Source organism: Protopterus annectens, chromosome 7.part0, assembly GCF_019279795.1.
Source record: "Protopterus annectens isolate FY-2018-M chromosome 7.part0, PAN1.0, whole genome shotgun sequence".
NCBI lineage: Eukaryota > Metazoa > Chordata > Ceratodontiformes > Protopteridae > Protopterus > Protopterus annectens.
This window is the reverse complement of record NC_056739.1, coordinates 1,844,033,985-1,844,060,786: the sequence shown is the minus strand read 5'-3', so window position 1 is coordinate 1,844,060,786 and position 26,802 is coordinate 1,844,033,985.

Here is a 26,802-nt window from a genome sequence, read left to right as displayed (position 1 = left end):
CAAATCACCCCCCTCTATCATTGCCATTAAAACATTGTCCAACTAAAAAACAAAAAGAACGATCAACATTATAATGAACATGATTGCAGCAATACACAAACACTTTCACAGTATGCTTCCTCAGGCGTTTAAGTGAAAGCACTTGTGTATTGTTGCAATCGTGTACATTAAACAAGGATTTTTTTATACTAGAACCCGAAGCATTAACTGTGTTTGTTCTTTACTCTTTACTCGTTTGACTCTGTAGTTTACTTGACTCAGGTACGTGGTCAGTTGTGGTTATTTTTGTTTTAATTATAATGAACATTTTTAAATAAGGCACTTGTGGGATATCAATATCTAATATAGCCCCAAGAGCTCTAATAAACGTTCTCTTAAAGTTCTACAAGTTTTCCCCACATAGAAACTAGTACATTTATTACATAAAGCAAGACTGACTAGATTTCTAGTGGAGCAATCTGCATAGAATCTAGGCTTAAATACAAAATTAGTAACAAGACGATGAAGGTTCTTAGAAGTAGAAATAAACTGACAGGCTGCACAATTTCTGCAAGCAAAAGTACCTTTCCTAATACGTAAAGATACACATCTTTCTTCCTACCATAGCAAAGCTGTCTTTGTAAAGACATACCATTCTTAAAACAAAAATGAGGTGAACTGCCTACAATACTTGATAGAGAATCATCAGATGTAAGTATTGGCCAGTTTTCCGAATCACATCACATATCTTTTTCACATCACTGGTAAATGCGATAACAGGTCTAACAAAATTTACCTTCTTATTCTTTTTCCTATTGCAAGTGCCTTGTCTATCTGAAAAATATGGTCTAGCTGAAGTATATCTGTTACACCTTACTACATCAATAGCCACCCCAATATCTTTAAAAGAATAGCCATATTAAATCATGTTCTAAAGTCCCAAGTGCTTGCTGAAACCCATCTTCAAAAGTATGTAACCTAGACATCCTATGCACTTGATTCAAAGCAATATTTTTGAAAACATAACCAGGATGCATGCTGTTACAATGTAGAAGCGTATTTCTTCTACATGATTTCCTGTACAAGAACGTATGTAAGGTTCCCTCTCTATCCTTATATATATGGACATCAAGAAAATCTATATATTCATCATGCACATTCATGGTGAACCTTAAAATTTCAGTAGTGGATTCAAGATAGGTAATGGAAGCTTGCAACTCAGATATACTACCATCCCATAAAAGAATAACATCATCCACAAATCTAAAAAATCTGACGTTTCAAAAAAGGATGTGGCTTTAAGACATATTCATATTCCCATTGCGCCATAACAAGGTTGGCGTAACTATTGGCACACAAAGTGCCCATAGCCACGCCAACCTTTTGTAAGTAGACATGTTCTTTAAACATGAAAACATTATTTTCTAAAGTAAAATCTAAAAGTGTACAAATAACAAAAATGAAATCTTTAGAAAAATTACTATACTTGTGTAAAAATAACCTACCCGCTTCTATCCCTTCCATATTGGGTATCACCATAAAGAAAGTATTGACGTCTAGTGTAACAAACAATAAATTGGATGTGTCATGAGTAGAGCTAAATTCAAATAATTCCTCTAGAAAATGTTGAGTATCTCTCAAAATGGTGTGAACATTATTAACATCCTGTCTCAATTTATGTTCTACAAAAATAGACAAAGGCTCAGTAAGCCAACCAGTGCCGGATACAATAGGTCTTATAGGGGGTTCTAAAAGGCACTTATGAATCTTAGGCAGTCCATGGATTACAGGTGTAACTGGATGTTCTACAGAAAAGTATTCATATAGTTCAATGTCAGTTACTCGATTCATTAGCAAATCATAAAGCTCATCCCTTACATGTAGTATCAACCTAGTCAAAAAACTAGCATGTAATTCAGCATACACATTGCAATCAGATACCATTTCATACATTGTTGTTTCATATACAGCATTATCAAAAATCACTATCCCCCCCCTTGTCAGCAGGACATATTCAAATGTCATTATTTTCCTTTAGTGAGACCAAGGCTTCAACTTCTGCATTTGTTAAATTAACAAATAATCCCTTGTTTTGTATAATTTCTGGCCCCAGTAGGTCTTTTTCACATTGATTAATAAACAATTCAACAGAAGCAGCTGTAGGTGGACAAAAACACTAGGCTTCTTGTAACACATAACGGAAGTTTTATTAACTGGGAAAATAGTTCTAAGCATAAGCGTGTATGAAAGACAAGCCACAGTTCAATACACTAACCTGTTTAACATAAGTACAGCCACAGGATTAGTTCTTGAATTATGATGCACCATGGTGGTGATGCCCTCCCACAAGGACAGTCATACCACAGATCCCCATAATTATAAATCCATCAGCCTTATGACCTTGATCTGCAAAGGTATGGAATATATCATAAATGTTATCAATTATGAAATCAGAAATATCATTAGGCTAGAATAAAACAGTTTAGTTTCATCCAGTGGAGATCCTACCTATGAAATGTATTTACCTTTGTTGAGTGGGCCACATAGGCTGTTGAAAGTAGTCAAGCTCTTCACACAGCATATCTTGTCCTAATCAAACTATTTGACATTTTACCTCCATGTGCACATTGTGAGCAAGCTAAATGCTTTAATTATACATCCTTATATTGTAAGATGGTTAGCAAATTGGCTAATAGATAGAACCTAAATGTTTGTGTGGTAGGTGCCTCATGTGAAAGTTTGATGGTACGAAGTTGCGTCACCCAGGCTCTGTACTAGGTGCCCTGCTTTTCAGCATTTACATCTATAATCTCAAAAGTGCAAACCAAGACCCCAGCTAACTAAGTTTACAGATGTCTTTAAAATATGTGCTATTATTAATACCGTTTCTGACCCTTGTATCAATTAGAAATAACTTCCCTAGTTAATGCCTGGTGAACTGAAATAGGATCAAATTAAATGCAAAAAGCATAATATCATTTATCTCTTCCATCAGCATATAGTATAGTATAGCATAGTATAGTATAGTATAGTATAGTATAGTATAGTATAGTATAGTATTGTATAGTACAGACAGTACTCCACTACTAAATGAAAATGTAGTCAGGGACCTGGTTACCTAGATTGACAGTTTCATCTCCTTTATTCATTAATTCACAGCTATAATCAGAAAACTATTCTATGTAACACACCTAATAGCCAAAGATGCATACATTATCTTGATCTAAAGATGTCATCATTCCCTTATATTCAGTACTGATTAGTCCCATTACAAAGTGCAAATAAGGTATCCCCAGAAGTTCCTGACTAAGATTTCAGGCTTAAAGTCCCTGAATTACCAAGAGAGGCTTGAAGCTTTATCCCTTTACTGAGTATCGTACAGATTTCTGAGGAGGTGATATATGCCTTGCTTTTAGAGACCTTGTTGTCCCTGATCTCTTATATCTCCACAAGTCTAATAGCTTAGTAAACACCAGAACAAGGGACCTAAATTATCACTAGCAAATAAACAGAAGGTGGTGGAAAGACAAATTTATTATGCAGTACCTTCCACATCTTTGGAATAAGCTTCTCTTGCATGTTAAGTGGGTAAGGCATTATCATCCTTCAACCAGAACCTGGATGACTGGATAGGCCCCCACAAATTCACCCCAACACTTACTGCCTAATGTTCCTTGAGATAGGGTGTATAGCCTGAGGGGGGTATTGGCTGGGTATTGATAGCCATGAGACTGAAATTCCTTGAAAATCCTATAGATCCCATAAAAAGACATAATCAGGGATCAATTTATAGATTTCAGAGCATGCAACCTCATATTATCACCATCAAAAATAAAATCTTTTTAACTAACTCTGACACATACTCTATGTTAGTCTGATAGTGCCCACTAATTTTTCTACTTATTATAAATTTCTGATAAAGATTAGGACTATGAGCTTTTCCTGATTTAACTACTATGAGGGAACATGGGTGAAATTCTTGGCTAGGCTTATAAGGGCCTCCGTGCCAATAGCCTAGTATCATCCTATGAACCTATGAACTTACTGTATTATGGCTTTAGGAAAGTGTTCACATTAATGGGAATAAATTTTTATTTGGCAGTCTTCCAAGCAGGATTTTAATTCCAGTGGGAGAGAGAGATACCATCAGTCATGCGTGTTCAAGTTCTAATCTGAGCAGTTGACATGGTTATTGTACAGCACATGCCCCAGAAAGGGCTGATCCACTATTTTTTTTTTACTTAAAGCATAGCCAGAGGAAATCCATAGGAAGAATATATGAACATGTGCTACTAACATATATAACTGAAGGTCATGGAACTCAATACCACCATGACTTAGTTCTTGCCTTGGGGTCTACATTTTTTCAAGGCTAAAATGGAAGCCGCAATAATTGCATATTGCTGCTGCTTTCTATCACTTGTGAACTTTGCTGGCTAAACTAAGGCTTAGAGAGATCACTAAGTTTTACTGCACCTTTGTTTGTCAAGACTTGACTGCACATGGTTCAGTAAATGAGTACACTGTTAACAAATGATTTTGTTGGGTCTTGGTTTCAATGAATATGCACTTTTGATGGTTGTTCACACTGAATCTGAAATTTAGAAACTTGGAGAAAAAAAATAGGTAATATTAAAACCTTCTTTTCCTCTCTATCTAAATTTTGTGTAACCTCAGAGTTAGTATACTTAAGAAACTGTGATTGTAAAAACACTTTCTTCAGTGTTTAGTGTGAGACTCTGTTTTACTTACTAGTTTGATGATTTGATAATTTACCAATACAGTTTACTGCCATGCATCCACAATCTGACAAGTAAATACATGTTCTTCAATACTATGTTTAAACTTGACATAGCTTGTAAGCCTTTATCTCACTGCACTACTTCTGTTATTGAAACCATGTTGTACTAGACTCTTCATTTTTACGCATATCTTCCTACTTTATACTATAAACAGTAAGCCAAAATAAGACTAGTCTATATCATTTTTGTCTGTTCACATGTAAACATATTTTCTTTACTGAGCTGGATGCATTCCTCTTATTTTTTAACCTTCCCATCTTCTAGTATATACAATGTAAGATACCTTCCTTATTCATAGCTTTCATCCAATTTCACCTTTGTTTTTGCATAGTTTATATACTTGCTGCTTTGTATAATCTTATCCTGTTTGTAACACCTTATCCTTAAATAATGTTTAGAATATACCTAAAATCCTTTCTATATACTCTGTCATCTATTTCATTGAGATTCATATCACCTTCACTATTAGAATATCTCTTCATAACACATGATCATGAACTGGTTCTTCCTTTCCACTTTCCTACGCATCTTCTATCAGACATCAGGTAACTTGGCACCTGCCCTGTTGCTTAAAACAGCTTGTACTGCCATCAGTTATCTCATATGCTGCTCCAGCTTAGATACATAAAACTTTTTCATCTCCATGTTGACTATCCTCTCATCTGAGTAATACCTGCATAACTAATATTGTGTTAGTAGAGTATATTCAAACAAACTTCATGAGTTTTCTCTTATCTTACCAAACACAAAAAAATAGCCAGCACTTCTATGGGAGGTTCATCATACTCTTTAATCAATAGACATATTAGTGTAAAAAATACACTAAATAAAAAACAAACCAATTTCGACTCAATGACCTTCCTCAGTGTATTATATAGTGATGACTGTTTTCTCTTATCTTGTCTTTACCCTTTCATCATATGTAACAATAAGAGCACATATTTTCTATATGCTCTGAGACCCCACACCACTGAGTCACCAACTCAAGATTCAGCACACACACACACACACACACACACACACACACACACACACACACACACACACACAATTGTTCACATTAACAAATAAATCATCTTCATCCAAATATCGTGTACCTCGTCCGAGTTTATGTCATGTCCTGGTTCCTTTTGGCATGTTTACCAAGTCTAGTCATTGAGAAGTCTGCTATTCTCATTACTTACTGTATAGAAGACCTTTTACATTTAAATTATACTATAAACCTCATGGAATCTTCTGTCATTCTCTAACGTACAAACCAGCTCAGCATAGCTGGAATGAGAAATGTTAGTATTCAGACATAATCTTGGTCCTTGTTCTCTCATACCAGCAGTCATTCAAAAGAGATATTTTGTTTTCATTATCCACACAGTGTCCCTTTAGAACAGGACCCTCAGGGAATACTTCAAAATGAACATCACCAGTTTATAACAGCTAACCATCCTGACTACAATTAGTCACATTAGCTCAGATTTTTTTGTTTTCTGTTTATTTATTCTGAAGAATAGAGACTACATTTTTCGACTGTTATCATATTCGTGATCCTTAAATCTTATAATTCAATTAGTCCTTCAATTTATATTAATAACACAATATAAGGCAATATATTCCTCTGCATACAGGGGCACACTCAGATGACCTTTAATTGTGCGATATATGTATCTCCTATATTTCTTGCATTTTTCTAGGCAACTTTATAGCTATTTTATAGCTATTTGGTAGCTTACTGAGGTCCTGTTGACCCTCTATCACACTATATAATTAACTATGTCATGAAGAAATGCAACCTTCTCTAACAACTGAATAGTATGCGCAATAGCATAGTTATCACTACCACATGTATGTTAAATTTAATATTTCCATACTTTCTCTCTTTTATTAATTTTTGTTCAGTGTCATATCTTTGTTTTGACCAATTTACTCTGAAATATCAACAATTATTTATCTACCATTGCTTAGATGTGTGAATACATTCTTGCATACTAGTTTATATAATCATTTAATATTTACCTAACAACCATTTTTCATAACATCTACTTAGTTTCACACAGCAAACTATTAACTTCATTACATATGCATTTAAGTTGAACTAACAGTTTTCATAATCAGCTACTTTGCCAAGTCTGCAGCTCCCAAGTTATAAGGCAAACTTATTACATTATATAGTATAATTTGCATTCAGTAGATAACATTTTTATTATCTTGGTTATTTTCATATCATCTGTTAATGCAACTTCTTCTTGAAAGGAATATAAGCACATACAGATTTGTTTATATTTTACATGTCACACAAGTAGCACTCAATACACATTGGAGTGATAGGAAAAATGAAAACCTCCTCACCCAGTTTCTTCCTGATTGTATTTAAATTTATGAATTTAGTGCTCATAATCAGCAGTTTGCATTGCTGTTCTCAAATATATTGAAATATACTGTGTTTCTTCATGTATATATAGTCACAATTAGCCCCTAGATTTACTCTGCTAATAGCTATTGCTACCTGGAGATTTTAGAAGACAAAAGAAGAAACAGAATTAGGTTGCCAAGTCTTTTCTGTGTATCATACACACATGCACTCACACCTACAGGCAATTCATATCCCCTGATCCACCTTATGATATGTCTTTGGAACATGGTAAGAAAGCAGAGCATCCAGAGAAAAGCCATACAAACACAAGGAGTACATACAAACATCACACAAAAGGCACCCCAGCCAAGAACCTAACCAGAGAACCTCTTCCAGTGAGATGGCAATGCTACCCATTATGTCAGTGCACAGCTTGCCTGCAGTGTAATTTCTAAAGCCATAAATACTTCATTAGCCTCTTCTTTGATCTGCAAACTTATTCATGCAATCCAGTACATAGGTTCATAGGTTCATACTAGGCTATCTGCCCGAGGGCATTTACAAGCCTAGCCTAGTTGTTGCTTACCACGCCACCTTTAGTATGTGGGGAACTATATACCCATTTTGCTGTGCCTCTGTCGGCAGGTCGACTGAGTACTCAGGTGGGGTATATATGCGATCTCCTCCACTCCATCAAGATTTTCTTCTCTCTTCAGCGAGGTGCTCTAGCCTCGATATCCATATACCGTTACTTTTGTTATAGGATGTCTTGGTCTGTCTTTTATCTATGAGCACGTCCTTCCAGCACGCCCTGTTAATAGCAAGTTCTCGCCTTTGTGGTCCCTCTTTTGGAGATTTTTTTTTTTATTTTTGAAATGTAAATCTGGGTTTGATATTATTTGTCATGGCTAAGTATGAAACTCTTTCAAGATGCAAAGCTACGTTTAAGCTAATTGAGCTAGGACAGTGAGTTCTTTAGAGTATGCAGCATAGGAGAGACTTTTGGTGTGAATTTACTTTATGGCCTCCAGCTGCTGCGCCTTGCACCTGGATGCATTCTGATGCAGCATTACATTGCACGATTGTCATTGTGGTGGGGGTCTGATGAGACTATGGATGAGGAGAATCTATCCTCATGATAAGGTGGGATCTAGAGTCTTCCAATAACTACACCGTAGCGTGGGGTGTCGTAACTTTTACCTACTAGGGCCTTGGGTCCCTTGTGTCCCTGATAACTTCTTCTGTGTTCTTAGTGGATTGCCACCTATTTGCTTCTTTGGGCCTGCTTGGAGACTTGTCCCTTGCGGTAGGACTGCCATTTTTTTTTTTTTAATGTGTTCTAGAGATTGTGGCACACCAGTTATCCGCTTCTGTCTGACCCTTCTGAAGGATATCTGTGTCAGATGTTTTCTACTATGGCGCCCAGTCAGACAGCAGTTGCAACTTTTGTCAGCTCCTGTGCTTGTGTTACTTTGTACTGTGAGAAGTAACTGCCAAACAGTGAATGACACCAGAGTCGTACAAGACTGAATTAATTTGTTGTTCCTCTTTGAGTCCTTTGCATCCAGCTTGGTCTTGCTGTGGGGTTCTGGCCCCCCATGTTTACAACCCATCTTTGCCATGTGTGGGTTAGTGTTTCAATGAATGAGTTTTGGGTTGTCCATTAGAATGGAGTTGTATATCGATACAGGCCAGATGTACTGCCATATGAGTCGTGGCCTTCCTCATCAATGGCAATGGTGCTTGTTTTGGTAAGCAATGATCTTAAGTTTAGAAGTCTAGCTGCTTGGTGTTTGCTGATGCATCTCAAAGTGGGCAAATTCCCATGGTCTGCTTATGATGTCTCTGTTATTCCTTGTGTCTAAGCTTCTGTTTGCCATTAGATTCAAGCTAATGCTTCGGCACTTCCAGGGTCGGTGGAGGCACACAGGTGTTGTCGCCCAAGTGAGTGCAGACCACAGTTCCTGGGTAATGCATCCAGAGGCCAGATCTATAGGTAAACATCTGTCCCTCAGTACAGTTTAATGTGTTTTGTGGGTTTATTTAGGGTGTGATGGTACTTGGAGTCTGGAGTGGATGCACCCAGGTTGCTTGATGAGCAGTTTTCTTGCCAGGCGTATGTTGAGACGGGGGAATGAGGTTTGGCTATAGATATCTCCTCTTGGGGGAGGGGATGTTTGTCTCTCTTTCCTGTCAGTTGTCTGAGTGGCAATGTCTGTGCAATCAGTTGCTCTGAATTTTTTCAGCAGTAATCTGAACATCGGGACAACCTCAGGGGTTTTCTCATCATCTTTAGAAGGCCTTCTGAAAATCTATGAGTCTTTAGCTATTTTTCTCTTTTAGTTTGCTTTGGATGATTTTTGCCTTTTGCTTCCTTTGTCTTTTTTTACTTATTTATCAAAGGCTTTTTTGATTTTGGTGTCGTTTTCTTTGCAGCTTAGCTCTTTGTTGTAGAGTTTGTTTATGGCTGGGGATCAGTCTTTTGGTTATGGGATTGCCTGATTTGTTTAGTTGTATTGTTTTGGAGGTAGAAGGTATTTCAGTCCTGTAGGTGCTTTTTGGAAATTTTTGGCGATTTTTTGGCTGCTTTACTATTTTCCACTAGTCTTACAACAGTGAGAGACCACACTAGTCTTTAGAAGTGTGAAGTCGCTTTCTTCAAGTTTTAACTGTGGTCTTTTCGGCTTGGTGGAAGTTTGTTCCAGGACCCAGCTAGATTAGGTTGTGATCTTCACTCACCAGTGCTCCTATGAGTTCAAGATGAACATTCACCACTGATTTTCGATTATGATGAGGTCAAGTATGTTCCTTGACATGTAGACCTTGATGGAGAAACATGCATTTCTCCTCTTGGAATTCCAGTGAAGTTTTTCAGGGCAGTTTGGGCTTGAACTATTAGGAAAAGGTCTAGGGGTTTGGGGAAAGTGTAGTGTTCCCAGTTGTTAGATACATTTATCCCAGTATTGTTATGAGTGCGCCATGTGAGGTTCTGAAGTTTCCTATGGTGTGTTTGCTGTATTAGAGGTTCCTGAGTTTGTATGCAAAATTGCACCTTGCACGTGGAAAGCATCTCAAACCTATCTTGAGTTGTGGAAAGTGGTAATGCCTTGATGAATATGGATACCCTATTTTTCTTTGTTAAAAGTGAATGGAATATGGAATGCATAGATGGATAGTAGGTTTGTCTTGGTACTCTCTGGCTCTCAGGAGCCTTGAACCACATTTCTGGACATGCACAGACATCTAATGCAGACATACCTGAGAAGGGCCCTGAGTGATAAGGCAGCATGATTTGACTTGAAATTCCCTCTCACATTCTTAGTTTTTTCCTTTTTTGTGTTAATTAGGTAGAATAGCATTGAGCAGGCAGTCAAAAAGGCACTATGGGGTGGCAAGAGAGCTTTACAATATCCGAATCCTAAATGAAAAGGCAGCCGTCTGTGAAGCAGCGTATTGTCAAGCATGTCATCCCAGGCAGACAGACACTGAAAGTACATGGGCTAAAAATTTACAATTACAAACAATCTAATCTAGCTGACATTATTTTATCAAGCAAAAATGTATCTGAATACTAATGTCAGGTGACACATCAAATGGCCAGTTTTAAAGCATTAGTTTCATTGTAAAAAAAGAAATTGTTAGAGCTTATGACAGACATATTATTTAGTCATTTTGTCAAGTAAATAAATAAGTCATCTCTCATGACCGGCAGCCTCTCCAATGTGCACATGTTCTTTCTTTTCCATCTTGACCACTCTGTTTTTCCTGTGTAACTTCCACAGCTACATAGGTGATGTTATTAACCATTATGCTAAACTGTTTTATTTTGCCATCCTGATTGTCAGTTAAATACATGAGTCTCTCCATTTAGCCATCACTATATTTGTAAATAGGAACACACTATTCAATTGTTCATGGGGACCATAAGACGCCTAGTCATATTACCTTTAAGCAGACAGAACTGAAAGTTCTTGTAACCGATTTCAAGAACTTAATAGTGCTCACCTCACAAATTGATTAAGGTGGTAAATGTTAAGCTTGGTGTAAATTTCTATCTACCTATCCAGTCATCAATCATCATCATCAGCCTCCTTTTTCCCATTTTCTATACAGGATCGGGAAGCAGTGTCAACTATCGCCATGTCTCTCTCTCAAGTGCAATTCTGCTACCTTCTTTGATAGACTGTCACAGGTCTTCTCTCACACAGTTCATTCATTTCTTTGCTGGATTCCCCTGTTTCTTCTTGCCATCTTCCTGCTTGTCCGAAATCTTCTTAACTGGATTGTCTTTTACTTTTAAGCATATGTGCCCAAACCACAGTAATGAGTTTTCTTTGACCATTTCTGCAATTGGAGCTATTTTGGCTTCTGCTCTGATATAATCATTCCTTTGTCTGGCCCACAGTTTGCATGATACCATCTGTTTCAGACACTTCATCCCCATGACCTCCAGCTTTTTCATCTGCTCTGCCTTTACTGCCCAGGTTTCTGTACCATACAGTAGTACCAGTTGCAACACTGTTTTGTACACCTTACTTTTGGGATTCTTCTGTCATACACCACCCCTAAAGCTCTATGCCAGTTAGCTGAAACCCCTCTGATTCTAGCCTTGATTTTCTTGTTTACATTTCCTTTCTCCTCAACCAGCCCTCCGAGATACTTGAAGCTGTTAACTCGATCCACTATTCTCCCTTCTATCTCAGTTCTTATCTTCTTCTGATTGCCCCCATTTGCTGCCAAAGAAAGCATGTTAATAACTGCACAGAGGCACCTGTACCCACCAGCAATAAGTATAGAACTAACTATAAAAACAAGCCACTCTGGTGGAATCACAATAGAAACAAGCTGTTCAACAGAAAGAAGAAAATCATGGCAAAAATGAAGAGATGTAGCACCAAGAAGGATAAAAGCACTCTCACCAAACTAAACAACTCAGAAGACAAAGCCTACCAAAGCCAAATTTGAGATACATTTGACCTCCCACCTAGGCTAAGGACAAGAGGAAGGCCTTCTTTAGCTCCATCTGCAACCTCAAAGGCAATACATAATTATGTGCAGAGCTCATTGTTAATGGACCTACCTATATTTTGTCAGAAGATTATAGCAAACCTAATGGCAGACAAATTCAGCTCTAACTTTACCCCTCACTCCCCTCATCCTCCCCTCAGGAAATGCCATCAAATATAACTCCTCCTATTCTTACTAGGGAACAGATCTTCAATGCTGTCTTTAAGGCCAAGAACAGTGCATTGATGGCCTCCAACAATATCCCACTAGCCCTTCTAAATAGCATGAAATAAACCCTCTGGAATTACTACTTAATTATAGTGTCCAAATAGGCTTCATGCCTCACCGATGGAGAACAGCAACTGTCATTTCTCTGTATAAAGGCAGGCCATCTACAGACCATGGAAACTACAGACCTATTAGTCTCACTAGCCCCATATGCAAAGCCATGGAAAGAATTGTTATGGAAATGATCATCACTGACAAAGGAAACTTTCAGACACTGGACCCAACCCAATTTGGTTTTGTCAAGGGCAGGTCAAGCCTATTCAACCCGGTGGACTTCTTTGAAAAGGGTACCAAAGCAATAGGTGAGGACAAAATGGTACATACTGCCTACTGTGATCTGGTCAAAGCATTTGACACAATACCCCACTTGGGCATTGTTGAAAAACTCAACTCAGTTATAAACCCTTATGACATCTGGTAGATAGCTAGCTGGCTCACAGATAGTACCCAGGAAGTTAGAACTGGAAAGTCTATCTCTACGAAGAGGCCAGTCACAAGTGGAGACTTTCAGAGATTGGTCCTGAGACCGCTCCTTTTTGACATTTACTTCTCTGAAGTCAAAGCCAATGCTGAGGGGCTCTGGCTGACTAAATTTAAAGATGACTGCAAATTAAGAGCAGCCGTAGAATCCCCCACTGTTACTAATGTTCTTCAGGAAGGGCTGACACAGACAAATAACTTGTGTCAGAGCCATGGACTAAAATTAAATGCTAGGAAATGCATAATAGTATCCTTTAGGAAGTCATCTACCCCTGGTAACTATCATATTGACAACACACCCATAAGAGTTGACCCAGTAATCAGAGACTTGGGGACTCACATAGATAGTAAACCAGCCTTTGACCATCATGTGCCTATAGTAATCATTCTATGCTGCTCAACTTAATAAACAAAGATATGGCATCCAAGTCCAAGGAGGTAATTGTTCTACTGTATTCAGGATTCATCAGTCCTATCACTGAGTACAATGCCCCTTTGAGTAGGTACCTAACTAAGTAACATGTCTTATATAGACTGCTTTAAAGCCCTGTCCTTTTATTCTATCTCCTACAGGCTGTTGAAGGAAGATCTATGCTTGGCATACAAGGCATTACCAGACCCCACCCTCATGGACCTCTTGCATATCTGCAAAACAAACAGCACCAGAATTACTTATATAAAGACTTAAAACTTGTCTGTGATATAAATGGGACCTGATGGAGAGACAGATATGTATCCCAGAGACTCCCCTTCTCTGGAGCAGACTTCCCATCTGTGTGAAGCAGAGTTCCTTCCTAACCCAATTCAAGTGTAACTTGGACAATTAGATGAGGAACAGGAAATTCATCCCTGGTTTGGTACCTATGTCTCTAATGGACACAGGCTGTCTGTAAATGTTTCAACTCTCAAGCCCCTGTTTACACTTATCATTGTTAATGGCACCACCTATACTGAGCCAGAACCTGTCAGAGATTTGGGATACATCACTAGGCTTAAGAAGGCCCTTGTGGTCATTAGCCTAATGCACACCCATGACCCAATGAACCTATGAAATCCCTATACACTTGTAAAATGGTATTTTTCCAAATGTATACATTTTTGATGTATTTCATTTGGAGCTTTTCTCCCAAGTCATCCAGTGAAAAGGGGATTCTGTATCCAGTTGGACCTACCCAGTCAACAAATGCAATAAATAAATGATAAATAATAAATAAAACATTAAGGCAAGCCAGTGTTTGTTTTAAGTGATGGAAAGAAGTACATATTGTTACTAGGCAGTTGTCAATAAGTTGAGGGGGTGGCTGCATAATTGCTTGAATTATTCTTTTAGTAAGCCTTTTTGGTCTGGTGTCTGAGGTAGCCAACTTCCTCACCCTACTCTAGCTTGGCTCTACCAGCTATTCCTAAAGATATTGTAAAGGTACAATGTAATGAATGGGCCTTTACTGCAAACATCTACTGCTGTCAGGTTGGGCAGTGTTGTGTTGGCTAGTTACAATGAAGAGACATGCTAATGAGCTAATAATGAAATCTTCTCATTGTGACCATAATTGCCTTGGAATTTCCTTATTTTACCTTAGTGGTAATTGACCTACTTACTTAATGAAATTACCATAAGTAGTGAGCTTTTTTTTCTGAATCCCAGCCATAGGATTCCTGTATTATTTTGTGTTGCCATACCTTTCTTTCTTATGGTTTAGTTCACATCTTGAGTTTCCACTGCTTCACATTCTTCTGATACTTTTCTGATTATTTTTTACATTTTTCATTATCTTTTGCCTGTAAACAATCTCCGAGAACTGCACATATTTACCTTTTAAAATAATGCTGTTAAATAACAAGCACAATGCTTACTATAAAAGTAACAACGTTGAAAGAAAAACATCAGCTAATCATCCCAAACTCTACTTTAGTAGGCCTGCAATATAACATATTCCTTTTTATGGAGTTCTACCTTGAACTTCCTATTCCCATAAAGAAAATTTCCATTAAACCTTTCCTTTATGGCTATGGAATACAAAAATACCTCCCACATAACATAGTTTTTCCCTATCAAAACTGAATTTGTTATATATATATATATTTTTCTGAAAAATTGATCTGAACATTTTCCATAGTGGAAAAATGACTTATAATTCTAACATAGTGTCATTCTACAATATTTGCAATCTATCCTCTTTTTTTAAAAAAAAAAGTTGATATCCAGTGCTAATATATGATTTATATGATATTAAGCATAGGAATCTGTGCAATGCTTTAGCTAAGCACATAGTAGAATTTTCGCTTCATACATTTAGTTTTATGGTTTTACAAGCTGTTGCAATGAATAAGAGAGGTGGTGATAATAATAATTTTATTGAACGCATGGAACTGAAATGGATTTTTAAGTTACAAGCACACATCTACCCTGATTTGAACAGTAGTATTTGTATTAAACCAGAGTTGGATACACTGCGCTTTAAGTAAATGGTTTTAGCCTTTTATATGGAGGGTAATTAATGTCAGTTGTTCTATTATTTAATTGTTTAATTATTTAATTGATACTTGGACTGTGATTTTGCTGCTATAAAATGTTTTGTATTGGGGCATTGTTTTAAGGATCTACGTGAAAGCGCTTGTCTTATGCAATAAATTGGATTTTTATCGCATTGGAAGCCATGGTGGTTTTGTTAAGTTTTTGTTTATTTATATTTTTTTCTGAAAAATTGATCTGAACATTTTCCATAGTGGAAAAATGGCTTGTAATTCCAACATAGTGTCATTCTACAATATTTGTAATCTATCCTCTTTTTTTTAAAAAAATAAGTTGATATCCAGTGCTAATATTTCACTCTGGGAGAAATGTATTCTTCCACTTCCCAGACTTTTGCATTTCCTTTATTTTATGTAAAGTCTCAATTGAAACTCTACCTGTTTTATAATGTCTACTTTCCAGTTTTTACTTTTAATGAACAATAAAAAATCATCTGCATAAAGCATTAGACTTGTGAGCTCACCCTCTAGTAAGCATTCCCATTCCACATGTCCAAATATTTCACAGCGGTTTTCTGACTGCATTTATTCCCAACAGAAACAAAATGGAGTTCAACTGAGCATCTCTGTTTAACACCTTTCCTGTAAATATGTGTGTGTTTAACCACCTGTTTACTATAACTATAATGTTTTCATAAACTTGTTTAAAATATATATATATTTTTTTCTTATTCAACATTCTGGCAATATTTCTACATTTGCTTGTTTCAAGAAGTCTTAGCAGCAAGACATGATATGACTCTCTTCTCATTATTTTTCATGATACTGTCTGATACTTTCTTTAAAAAATTAACTTATCTTTTTTCCCCTGGAATGCCATAATCTCCTTTGTTCATAAATTTTCTCAGATTAAATCTCCGCTGTAAAATATTGTTATTGTTTTCTAACCATTGTTGTTTAATGTAACAGGTCACTATTTTTCTATTCTTTTTTCTGTATAAAATTTAACTATGCCATCATAAATTTTACCATTATATATTCCCTCAGTAAAACACACATTCCCTACTTTAACAAAATATTATTTCTTGCACACTCATTTCTTTATAAAAAGAATAATCTATTTTATCATTGTCAGGTATACTTTTTAAAATGCTTTTTCCAACTCAGTTATGAGGTTTGGGAACAAACCAATTTGTCCAGGGACATGTTCAGGTGTGGGAAGGTAGGAAAAGTAATGGGAGTTAAGATGGCAGTTGAAGAAAGTTAGTTTGATGGAGATGGAGGGGTTAAATTTGGAAATTATGAGGGGTGGAAGAAAATGAGGTAAGTGTAAGGAGGGGCTTGACTGGTTTGTGTGAGTGAAACTGGGGGGGGAAGGATCAAAGTTTCAGTTCCTCCCCTGGTGTTGGATGTTTAATTCAATGAGTTAGAGAATGACGGTGAGTGATTGGACACTGCTTGATAAGTAAAAGTAAGTGAGCAGAGGTGAGAATGCTGCTTATTTGGTTAGGGTGATCGAGGTTACACTGCCCTAGTAAAAGGTAGTTGGATGCCTTATTCATTTATTTTATTATTATTATTATTATTATTTATTTTTTTTTTACCTTACATTACTACATGGTTTTGGGTATTCTTTTTTCCGGTTCTTTGCTCTCACAGGCAGCTCTCCGGATTAATAAAAATGGTGCTGCTGAGCTGTAGATCTGGATAGGCCTTGCCGCATGGTCACAGTCACTGCTTCCCTGCTGGCTTAGAAGTCTCCCACCAGGACACAAGTGCTCTTCAGCAATTACATTCTGCTAGCCGAGCACACTCGAGCAAATCTGCAGTCTGTGGCTACCACTCCATCTATACAGTGTAAGAAGGAATCAGTATTTCAAACTAAACAAGGATATACATTTTGAGCCTCAAGATGAGGAGCACACTCAAGCAAATCTGCAGTCTGCGGCTACCACTCCATCTATACAGTGTAAGAAGGAATCAGTATTGCAAACTAAACAGGGATATACCTTTTGAGCCTCAAGAGCAGGAGCACACTCGAGCAAATCTGCAGTCTGTGGCTACCACTCCATCTATACAGTGTAAGAAGGAAATCAGTATTGCAAACTAAACAAGGATATACATTTTGAGCCTTAAGAGCAAGAGCACACTCGAGCAAATCTGCAGTCTGCAGCTACCACTCCATCTATACAGTGTAAGAAGGAATCAGTATAGCAAACTAAACAAGGATATACATTTCGAGCCTCAAGAGCAGGAGCACACTCGAGCAAATCTGCAGTCTGCGGCTACCACTCCATCTATACAGTGTAAGAAGGAATCAGTATTGCAAACTAAACAAGGATATACATTTTGAGCCTCAAGAGCAGGGTCAGTCCACCCAGGCATTCTACTTGTATGTTTTATGAGAGTGAAGCTATTACATTAGCAGTATTTCTTAGTAGTTCTCAGCTTGCTAATAAAACTAACTGTTGTAGCCTTGTGTCCCCCCCCCCGATAGTACAGTAATTCTAACTGTCCAATAGACAGTATAGATTTAATTCACATCCCTGTGACTAAATTAAATTAACCATCAAGCAGCCCTCTCAGTTCTTTCTGCCTTAGTTTGTATCTCTTGGAGGATCACCTGTTTATTTGCATCTCTATCATTGCTAATGTGTCTCCCTACTCTAATCTGTGAACAAACTGGTTACTAATCAGCAAGTCAATGTAAAGACACACTCCCAACCTTAATAAACTTTGCTGTCTCTTCTCTCCTTCACTTTACAGGTAGTTTGAATTATTACTTACCCTCTCTGAGTCCTTCGCTGATTTCCACTGATTGCCTCTCTGGTTTCTTTGCATTCCACCTGGTTTACACCCCTTGTGCTATCTCCCTCCCCAATACAAAGTCTATATTAGAATCCTGCTGAGCATGGAGCCATCTTTAAATTTCTAGTCTCCCACCAGGACACAAGTGCTCTTCAGCAATTACATTCTGCTAGCCGGTAAGCCACTAGACCTCAGGAATTTGTTTTAAAAGTGTTCAGATTTGTAAAGTAATACTTACTTTTTTCTCTTGCCTTGATTGGCTCTGGCTCTGCCCCGCTCCGTTCACCCTCGCTAACGCTCGGGCTCTCTCCGCTCCCCTGCCTGCCCCCTATTCCCTCCCGCCCCCACTACCTCTACATTTATAGTAATCATAGCCACACCCACAGCTCACCCTCACATCACCTCCACCAATCACAGCTCCTCAGGTCATATCACATTAAACCACACCAACTTGCTCCACACAAAATACTCCCAATCACTCTCATTCCCACCAGGCATTTTTTGCATCACCCACACTACTTCCCCATCCACATATAGTGCAACCCTATAATTCCTATTCAGACCCCCCCCACCTAGAAACAACATACATTTTATAACCATGACTATCACACAACTAAATCTAGTCTGTCTTCTCATAATTCTTTACAACACCACAAGTTATCACTCTAGCAATATCCCTAAACTTAGTAGCACAACACTGCATTATGCACTCTCATACACAGACACCACACATTATAATAATATCTGCCTACACTTATTCAAGAACTACATAACGGACCAATTCAGAACTAAACACATATGCTCTCATTCCTACTCCAAAAAACACAATACTTTCTCACACTCCTCACCAAACTCCAACATCTGTATAACCATTTTAACTCCAGGCTCACCATAAGTGGGGATATCCACCTCAACCCAGGCCCAAATCCATCCTGTCCTACACAAACTGCTCCAACACTAATGTCAGAACATAACACCCCCACTTTCTTCATCCCTGGGCAAATCAACAACAGCAGCAAAACCAACCATCTTTTAATGCTAAATATTAATATTAGAAGTATCAAAAATAAAATACCTGAACTCCAGGCCACAATAGCACACTACTCCCCAGACATAGTTGCTTTAACAGAAACCTGGCTAAATAAAACATAGCTAACTCAGAAGTTCTCCCTACCGGCTACAATATCATTAGACAAGACAGACCACTTCGTAAAGGGGGTGGAACTGCCTTACTCTACAAGTCCAACTTAACTGTCCATCAATTACCAAACTCCTACCCTCCCCCAATAATTGGGAAATACTTTACTCACAACTTCAACTTCACCCTAAAAGGTCATCACCACAATTGTGATCTATATTCCACCTGGTAATACACCTGTTAGCCTTGAAGACTTCTTATCCTGGTGTTCTTCCACATACTCACAAGAAACCCATATTCTGGGGGACTTCAACCTAGATTGGTTCACCTGTATATCAGAACCACCAAGTAATCTAATAAATCTCCATGGCTACCAGCAGCTAGTCCAAATTCCAACTAGGTGTGATAAAAAATCTAAAAGGGAATCCATCCTTGACTGGGTCCTAACTAGCAACCCCACATTGTACCCTCACACAGGCAGTCTCCCAGACACCTTAATTGACCACCAATATACTTTATACGTAGTAGAACAAGCATATGCAAAACCACTAACTATATATCCACTAGAAACACAAAAGAATTCTCTCCTGAGGTCCTCAACACTTTACTGTGTAACTGTGACTGGACCCCCCTAAACCCCCCCCACTTGACCAGGCTGTAGCATATTTCAACAAAACATTTCTACAACACCTAGACACTGTCGCTCCATTGCGCAAAATCAAGGTTAGAGCCTCTACAAACCCCTGGCTCAGTAAAGAAACCAAACAAATCCTCAAGTCCAGAGACACTGCCTGGCGTTACTATCAAAAAAACAAAGAAACACAAAGCCTAACTAAGTACCAAGAACTGCGCAACCGTGCAAAAAAATGCATTAGGCTGGACAAAAAATCCTACTACACAACATTACAAACTAAATACCAACACAAGCCGCAAAAATTTTGGAAAAATATAAACCAGCTACTAAAATCTACCCAAAAGGCTACCCCCAAACCAACCACCCCTGACACTAAAGTTCCCATCGAAACACAATTCAACTCCCACTTTGTGAACTCAGTTCTATCCTTAGTATCACAGGACAGTTCCTTCCTCACTATCCACCCAACACAAATAACACTAATACAAGCTTTACCCTCAAAACAGTTTCCACCACTTCAATCAAAAGCATGCTCTCCAGACTAAAAACCTCATCAACAACAGCCGACCTACTCCCCAGCTATTTCTTGAAACTTACAGCAGATGCTATTGCTATCCCAGTCTCCACTCTCATAAACAGATCAATTGTTGAAAACTATGTGCCCAAACTCTGGAAAATATCCTATGTTACACCCATACATAAAGGCGGGACCTCCACTGAACTTAATAACTACAGACCCATTGCTTTACTCTCCCCCCTGGCCAAAATCCTAGAAAAATGCATCCATACCCAGATGCTAAACTATCTCCTAGACTGCAACATTCTGTCACCTACTCAACATAGTTTCAGACCTGCCCATAGTACCACTACAGCTCTCCTCTGCTTCACAGACACAGTAAACCATCTCAAAAATGAAGGCCTGCAAGTGTCAACTCTTTTTTTGGATATGTCCAAAGCATTTGACACAGTCTCATACCAAATCCTGCTAAACAAACTAAACCAATATCGTCTATCTAATTCCACTCTTACCTGGTTCCAAAGCTACTTAACTAACAGGTACCAAGCTGTGAAATGGGAAAATTCTCTCTCTCCTCAGCTGCCCATAACTATAGGAGTCCCACAGGGTTCTGTCTTAGGACCACTACTATTCACAGTCTTCACAAATGACCTCCACACCTCCACACAGCATGCATCTATAATTTAGTATGCAGATGACACTACCTTAATCTGTGCTGCACAAAACATTCCCACCCTCCTGCAAACAACTCAACTAGCATTCTCTGACGTTGAAAACTACCTTACCAAAGCCCAACTTATCCTCAATCCAAAGAAAACTCAGCTTATGATTATAACCAGTTCTAACAAAAACACTAACAGTCAATTCACTATCTACTCCACAAATGCTACTCCAATTGCTCCAGTGGCACAGGCTAAGCTATTGGGAATAACCATAGACTCCCACCTAAAATTTGATAACCATCTGAACTTAACTATTAAAAAAGTACATGCCAAACTGGGGTCACTCTACCGTATCAAACCATTTCTTACCAACAACACAAGATCAGCCATTGCTCGCTCCCAGCTTCTATCCACCCTACTCTATGCATCTCCCATTCTGACTAATCTCAACAAAACTGAACTAAGCAAAATGGAAGCTTGCTATAACAGAATTGCCCGCTTTGCTGCAAATTGCTCATATAGAACTCATCACTGTACTGCTTTGAGACAGCTCCACTGGCTTGAACTGCCCAACCTCCTAACCTACAATCAGCTCTGCCTCTGTCATTCTATCTATTACCTCCCCAATAAGTGTCCTGCCCTCAAAAACCTAGTACATCACTCAGCCAAAAGGCCTCTTAGATCATCAAGCAAACTACTACTAGAAGTCACCAACAGCTACAATAGCTTTGGAGATGCACTATATAGTAGTTCGGTGGCTAAAAATGGAACTCTGTCCCTACTAGCATTCAAAACACATCATCCAAAGCCTCCTTTAAAGACCTCATCAGGCAACATCTCAAGCAAAGTTGGCAGTGCTATGATTGCTCCCCAGGCTAGTGAAAGCGGATAACATATACATACTAAATCTAGAGCAATTGATAATAGTTTTTCAATCTTACTCACAAACACTGGCTAATCTACAATGTATGTACTGTACCTGTGTACTATGTATGTATTCTACCTACATTCCAAAGTTCAGCCATACACCACAAATCTATTACTTACCTTTAGTTTTAAAATTAATATTTTTTTGATTGTTCTCTCCACTGTAACTGTTTGTGCCGCATACCACTGTAAAAACATGTCTCTTGTAATTTGTGTGTATACTGATTATGTCTAAATAACTAAATGTGTCTGTAATTTTTCTTTGTGGAGCTTTTCTCCCCGGGCCTCTGCTGAAAAAGGGCCTTTTCGGCTCAGTCAGACACCCCCGGTTAACAAATGTAAAATAAATAAATAAATTATTCAGTGAGTCGGGGAATGAAAGTGAGTGATGGGACACTGCTTGTTAAGTAAAAGTAAGCAAGTGGTGAGGATGCTGCTTATTGGGGTGAGTGAGGTTACGTTGTCCTAGTAAATGGTTATATGGATGTTCATGCTGTGATTAATAAATATAAATATTGTTCAATAAAGTTATGTTTATAGAAGTTCAATAAAGGTCATCAAATATTTGATGTGGTGCATTTATTGAAGGAGACTGGGACAAAAAGTAATATTTTCATCTAATCTTACTTTATAAACCATTATTTACATATTCGGCTGAAGATGTACTTCACTTTGTATTTATTCCAACTTAAATTTCATTATACAAAATGTTTATCTCCTCTTTTATGTTTCTTGATCTTAGTTTAAAATTCACTTATTCTTGTCTCATCAAAAATTGACCACATTTTAGTAATGAAAAGAACAATCTGATAAGTGAAAGTGTGTGGTTCTGATGTACAGGATGGGACCAGTTCAGAACTCCATGTTGCACTGTTGTGCAATCTGTCAAAATTGTGCTGCCTTCGCCTTTTGCTAATGATCATATAATGATATGGAAATGAGCAAAATTATAGTAATAAAAAACTATAAATATAAATGCTGGTAAACAGCAATTCAGAAACATACAAAGATTGTGTTAAGAATCACATCTGCCAGCAAATTTGTACAGTATCAGTTCTTGGTAAACAGAGACAGAAATGTTGCCAAAATGTATTACCTTCATTAGCAGAACAGTGTTTTTGAAGCCTTTTTCTCAGCAAGTGACCACAGTGCTTCACAACATCACACCCCACATCAGAGATGGATCTGAGTGTACCTAGCATACCATCATGGACATGGTCAAATGCTGTTGTATGGACTGAGACCCCATACAAGAGCTTATAGACATGCAATGCTTAGATTAAATCCTATGGGATACATGGAATACCAATCCATATGTGTAGCACTGACTGTACGTGCAATGTACAAGTGACTATTAGGGACACAGTGGGTATATCACAGGCATTTGCCCTTGAATACTACGCCAGTTTCTTGATATGGATGAGCATCTCTTGTTCCCACAGACTACAGAAAAGAAAAGCACCACTTTGCATATATTCTATGAAATAGCCTAGTTCATTAAAGTTCTAGGGACCATTGGCTGCACAAGTGTCACCATTAGGACCCTAACTGAACCACATGAAAATTGGTATGTTACTGGAAGGATTTTCACTCCATACTGCTGGGTTGCATGCGATACACAAGACATTATATACAATGTGTATGTGAACCATTCAAGCAGTTCCAATTATTCCCACATCTGGCACACTTCAGACCTATGCCAATAATCTGTATAGGATGACTTCCCAAAGGAAGATCTTATTGATGATGCAAGATATGCCCCGGAGCTACATATCATGACACCACTGCTCTACCCACAGAGCATGACTAAGATGCAATACAACACTATATTGTCTCAGATCCATGGCATTGTTGAGAGTGGGTCCAGATTGCTGAAGGCCCCCTATGCTGCCTAGATTTTTTTGACAGCTCACTGCAGTATAATCTGGAGACCTCCAACAAGATAATTTGTGTCTGTTTAGTTGTGCACAAACTGGGGTATGCAGACTGCTATAGCAGGGAAATGACATTGGAGGATCAGACTGATCAGTATCATTGGCAATAGGTGTGCTGCTTAAGTAGGCATTGGAGGAACTAACAGCAGATGGAGACCATATAAAGCACAGGAGCATAATATACTGTGACACTGGCAAAGAAATGGCATTGGTCCACAATTATAGGCAAGATTAGAGACAACAAAGATTACAAATCATGCATGCAATACTGCACCCAGATTGTGCTGGGCAGTACCTTAAATGTTTATGCTGTGCACCAGACACTATCTACCCATTTAATACAGCAGTAAGGGCAAGGCACAGTTGTCATCATATGCACAGGTGAAGAAAAGCACAGTAACAGGTATCAGCAATGGGTACTTTGGTGTAAGAGGTACTATGGATGTGAAAAAGTGAGAGTAACATGGCAGAATGATTTTTGGGAAGTGAGTCCAGTGTGCAGGGAGTGATACTTTATGAGGGGTTCAGTATCCAGATGTAGTAAGTACCTGCCCAGTATGGGTTACAAGGCAAATCACATTTGCAGGGATGAAAGAAAACTACAGGATTGTAACTACATGGCCATACCATGCACATGACCACCATGTAAGCTACATCTACATGGGTAGCTCTACCATACCAGGCTCACCACCAGTAGGTGGTGTGGAGGAGGTAGCAGTACATGACTTTGACCTACCTGCCCTCTGGTGTTTTCCTACAGTGAGTACATATGAGTGGAATCCAAGGAGAAGGCATCACAACTAGTAAGTACAGGCAGATGGCCCATTGGAAGTGCAGGCACCTAGATGCAAATCCAACATGACAATCAATTAATTCATGTATTTCACACAGTCACATATGTCATCACACTGGACATGCAGTAAACAGATCACTGCTGCAATGCCAAGGTTTCATCTGCCTGTGGCTGCATGATTGCCATGCACATCCATTATGCAATGTCCTTTCAGACAATAATTTGAGTGATGACCAGGAGCCATGTGTAGAAAGGCATGAGCTCACCAATCCTGACTGCGGCCTCCATGCTCTGTGATGGTACCATTGCTCACTGCTGGCGTGGGTGTAGGGGGTGATGTTTTTTCCTTTTTTAGAGGTCCTGGGCATGATCTATCCTTCATCTGGCACTGGAGATTTGGGGGCAGGTTCTACAACCAACACAGCTGTGTCACTGGGCATATGTGATAGCATGCCCTCTACAGTTACCATCACTGACAGTAGCAGTAGCATTGTGCTGTCAGACTGTGCTAGTGTTATGCCACCATCAGCAATACCCTATGATGTAGCATGGACATCACACATATCCTGCTCCAAAGTACAGAACTCATGACAGTGAGAAAGCAGACACTTGTGCATAACTCTTTTAATATGTGACAATAACACTTTCCAGTACCGCAGTAACAGTACAGATAACAGTTTGTGCACATAATCTAAACAAATGCACCTCGTGGTGTATAGTTGTGTGTCTGTACCCCAAATGTGCCTATAGAGGACTCATAGTAGTGCTCAGCATCTGTGAGATCAGAACATAGGTGTGTTACAACAATGTTTTAATGACATAAAGAAATACCAACCAGGCACATTGATGGTGTGATCAGTTCATCTGACACCTCTAGGCCTCTGCTAGGTATCAGGATGAGGTCACTGTCCTCAGAGAGGGAAAGAAGGAACTCCTGTGTATCAGTGATGCTGATTTGCGAAGGTGGACCCCTTACCATGGCCATCTTCTCCCTGGGAAATGGTATGGTCCTTTGTGCAAGCATGCAGATTCATATTGGTTATCCTGCAACAGACCTAGTACGCTGTTCTGATGTGACCCTAGGTGCATTAACATCTGCAACTATCTCATGCCACACACATTCAAAGAAGGCCCAGTCAGTCTTGTCTATGCTCAAAATTCATTATTCATGCTCACTAAGAGCCTGCTGTAGTATATTAGTCTCTGCTTAGGACAACTCTTGTGGTGCTTCCACTCCTTTGGCACCATGTATTTCTCTGTATATGTGGGCATACACTTATATTTACAGAACAGGTGCAGATATGTGCAGCATCATCTGTACCAGAAATGCACTCATAATGCAGCAGCAGCCACAAAAAGTGGCATGCTTACCATACTGCAGTATCACAGACTACTTCCCAACAGTTGTCTGGCAAGGCAGCATAGGTATGGAACATGTTGTTATAAGCTCCCTGTCATCAGTCTATAATGACCTGTGCCCAACAAGACACAGTCAATATGTTCTGTATCAGTTATTATGTGTATTGCCCTGGCCCACTTTGGCCACTATGTACCATACCCTAACCATTTTTGAATACACTTTGCATTCCATCACATCCTTCTTTGTCTAATATGCCTATGAAGGGACATAGTCCACTTCACTCAGCCTTGCAGCCATTCATCTGGTGGGATAATGCTTCTATATACCTGTGCCTCATCTTCTGTCATTCACCATTTCAAGCTTCCCTCTGCTCCCCGTCACCCTGTAATCAAGTTGCAATGGATCAGCTCCCCAAGGAAAAAAAAAAAACATTACAAATATCATGTCACCCTATCCACATGCCACTGGACTGTGTACCACAGTGATGTAAAACATTTCTTCATGTTGTAAACCAATGTAGTTAGTTTAACAGGATTCACTCACTATACTAAAAAAAAAAAATAGATTGAATGATGAAGACTGTAATGGCAATGGCTGTTTATATTACACCATTTAAGGCCAACAGTATGGGAATTATGATAATGAGGCAATTTA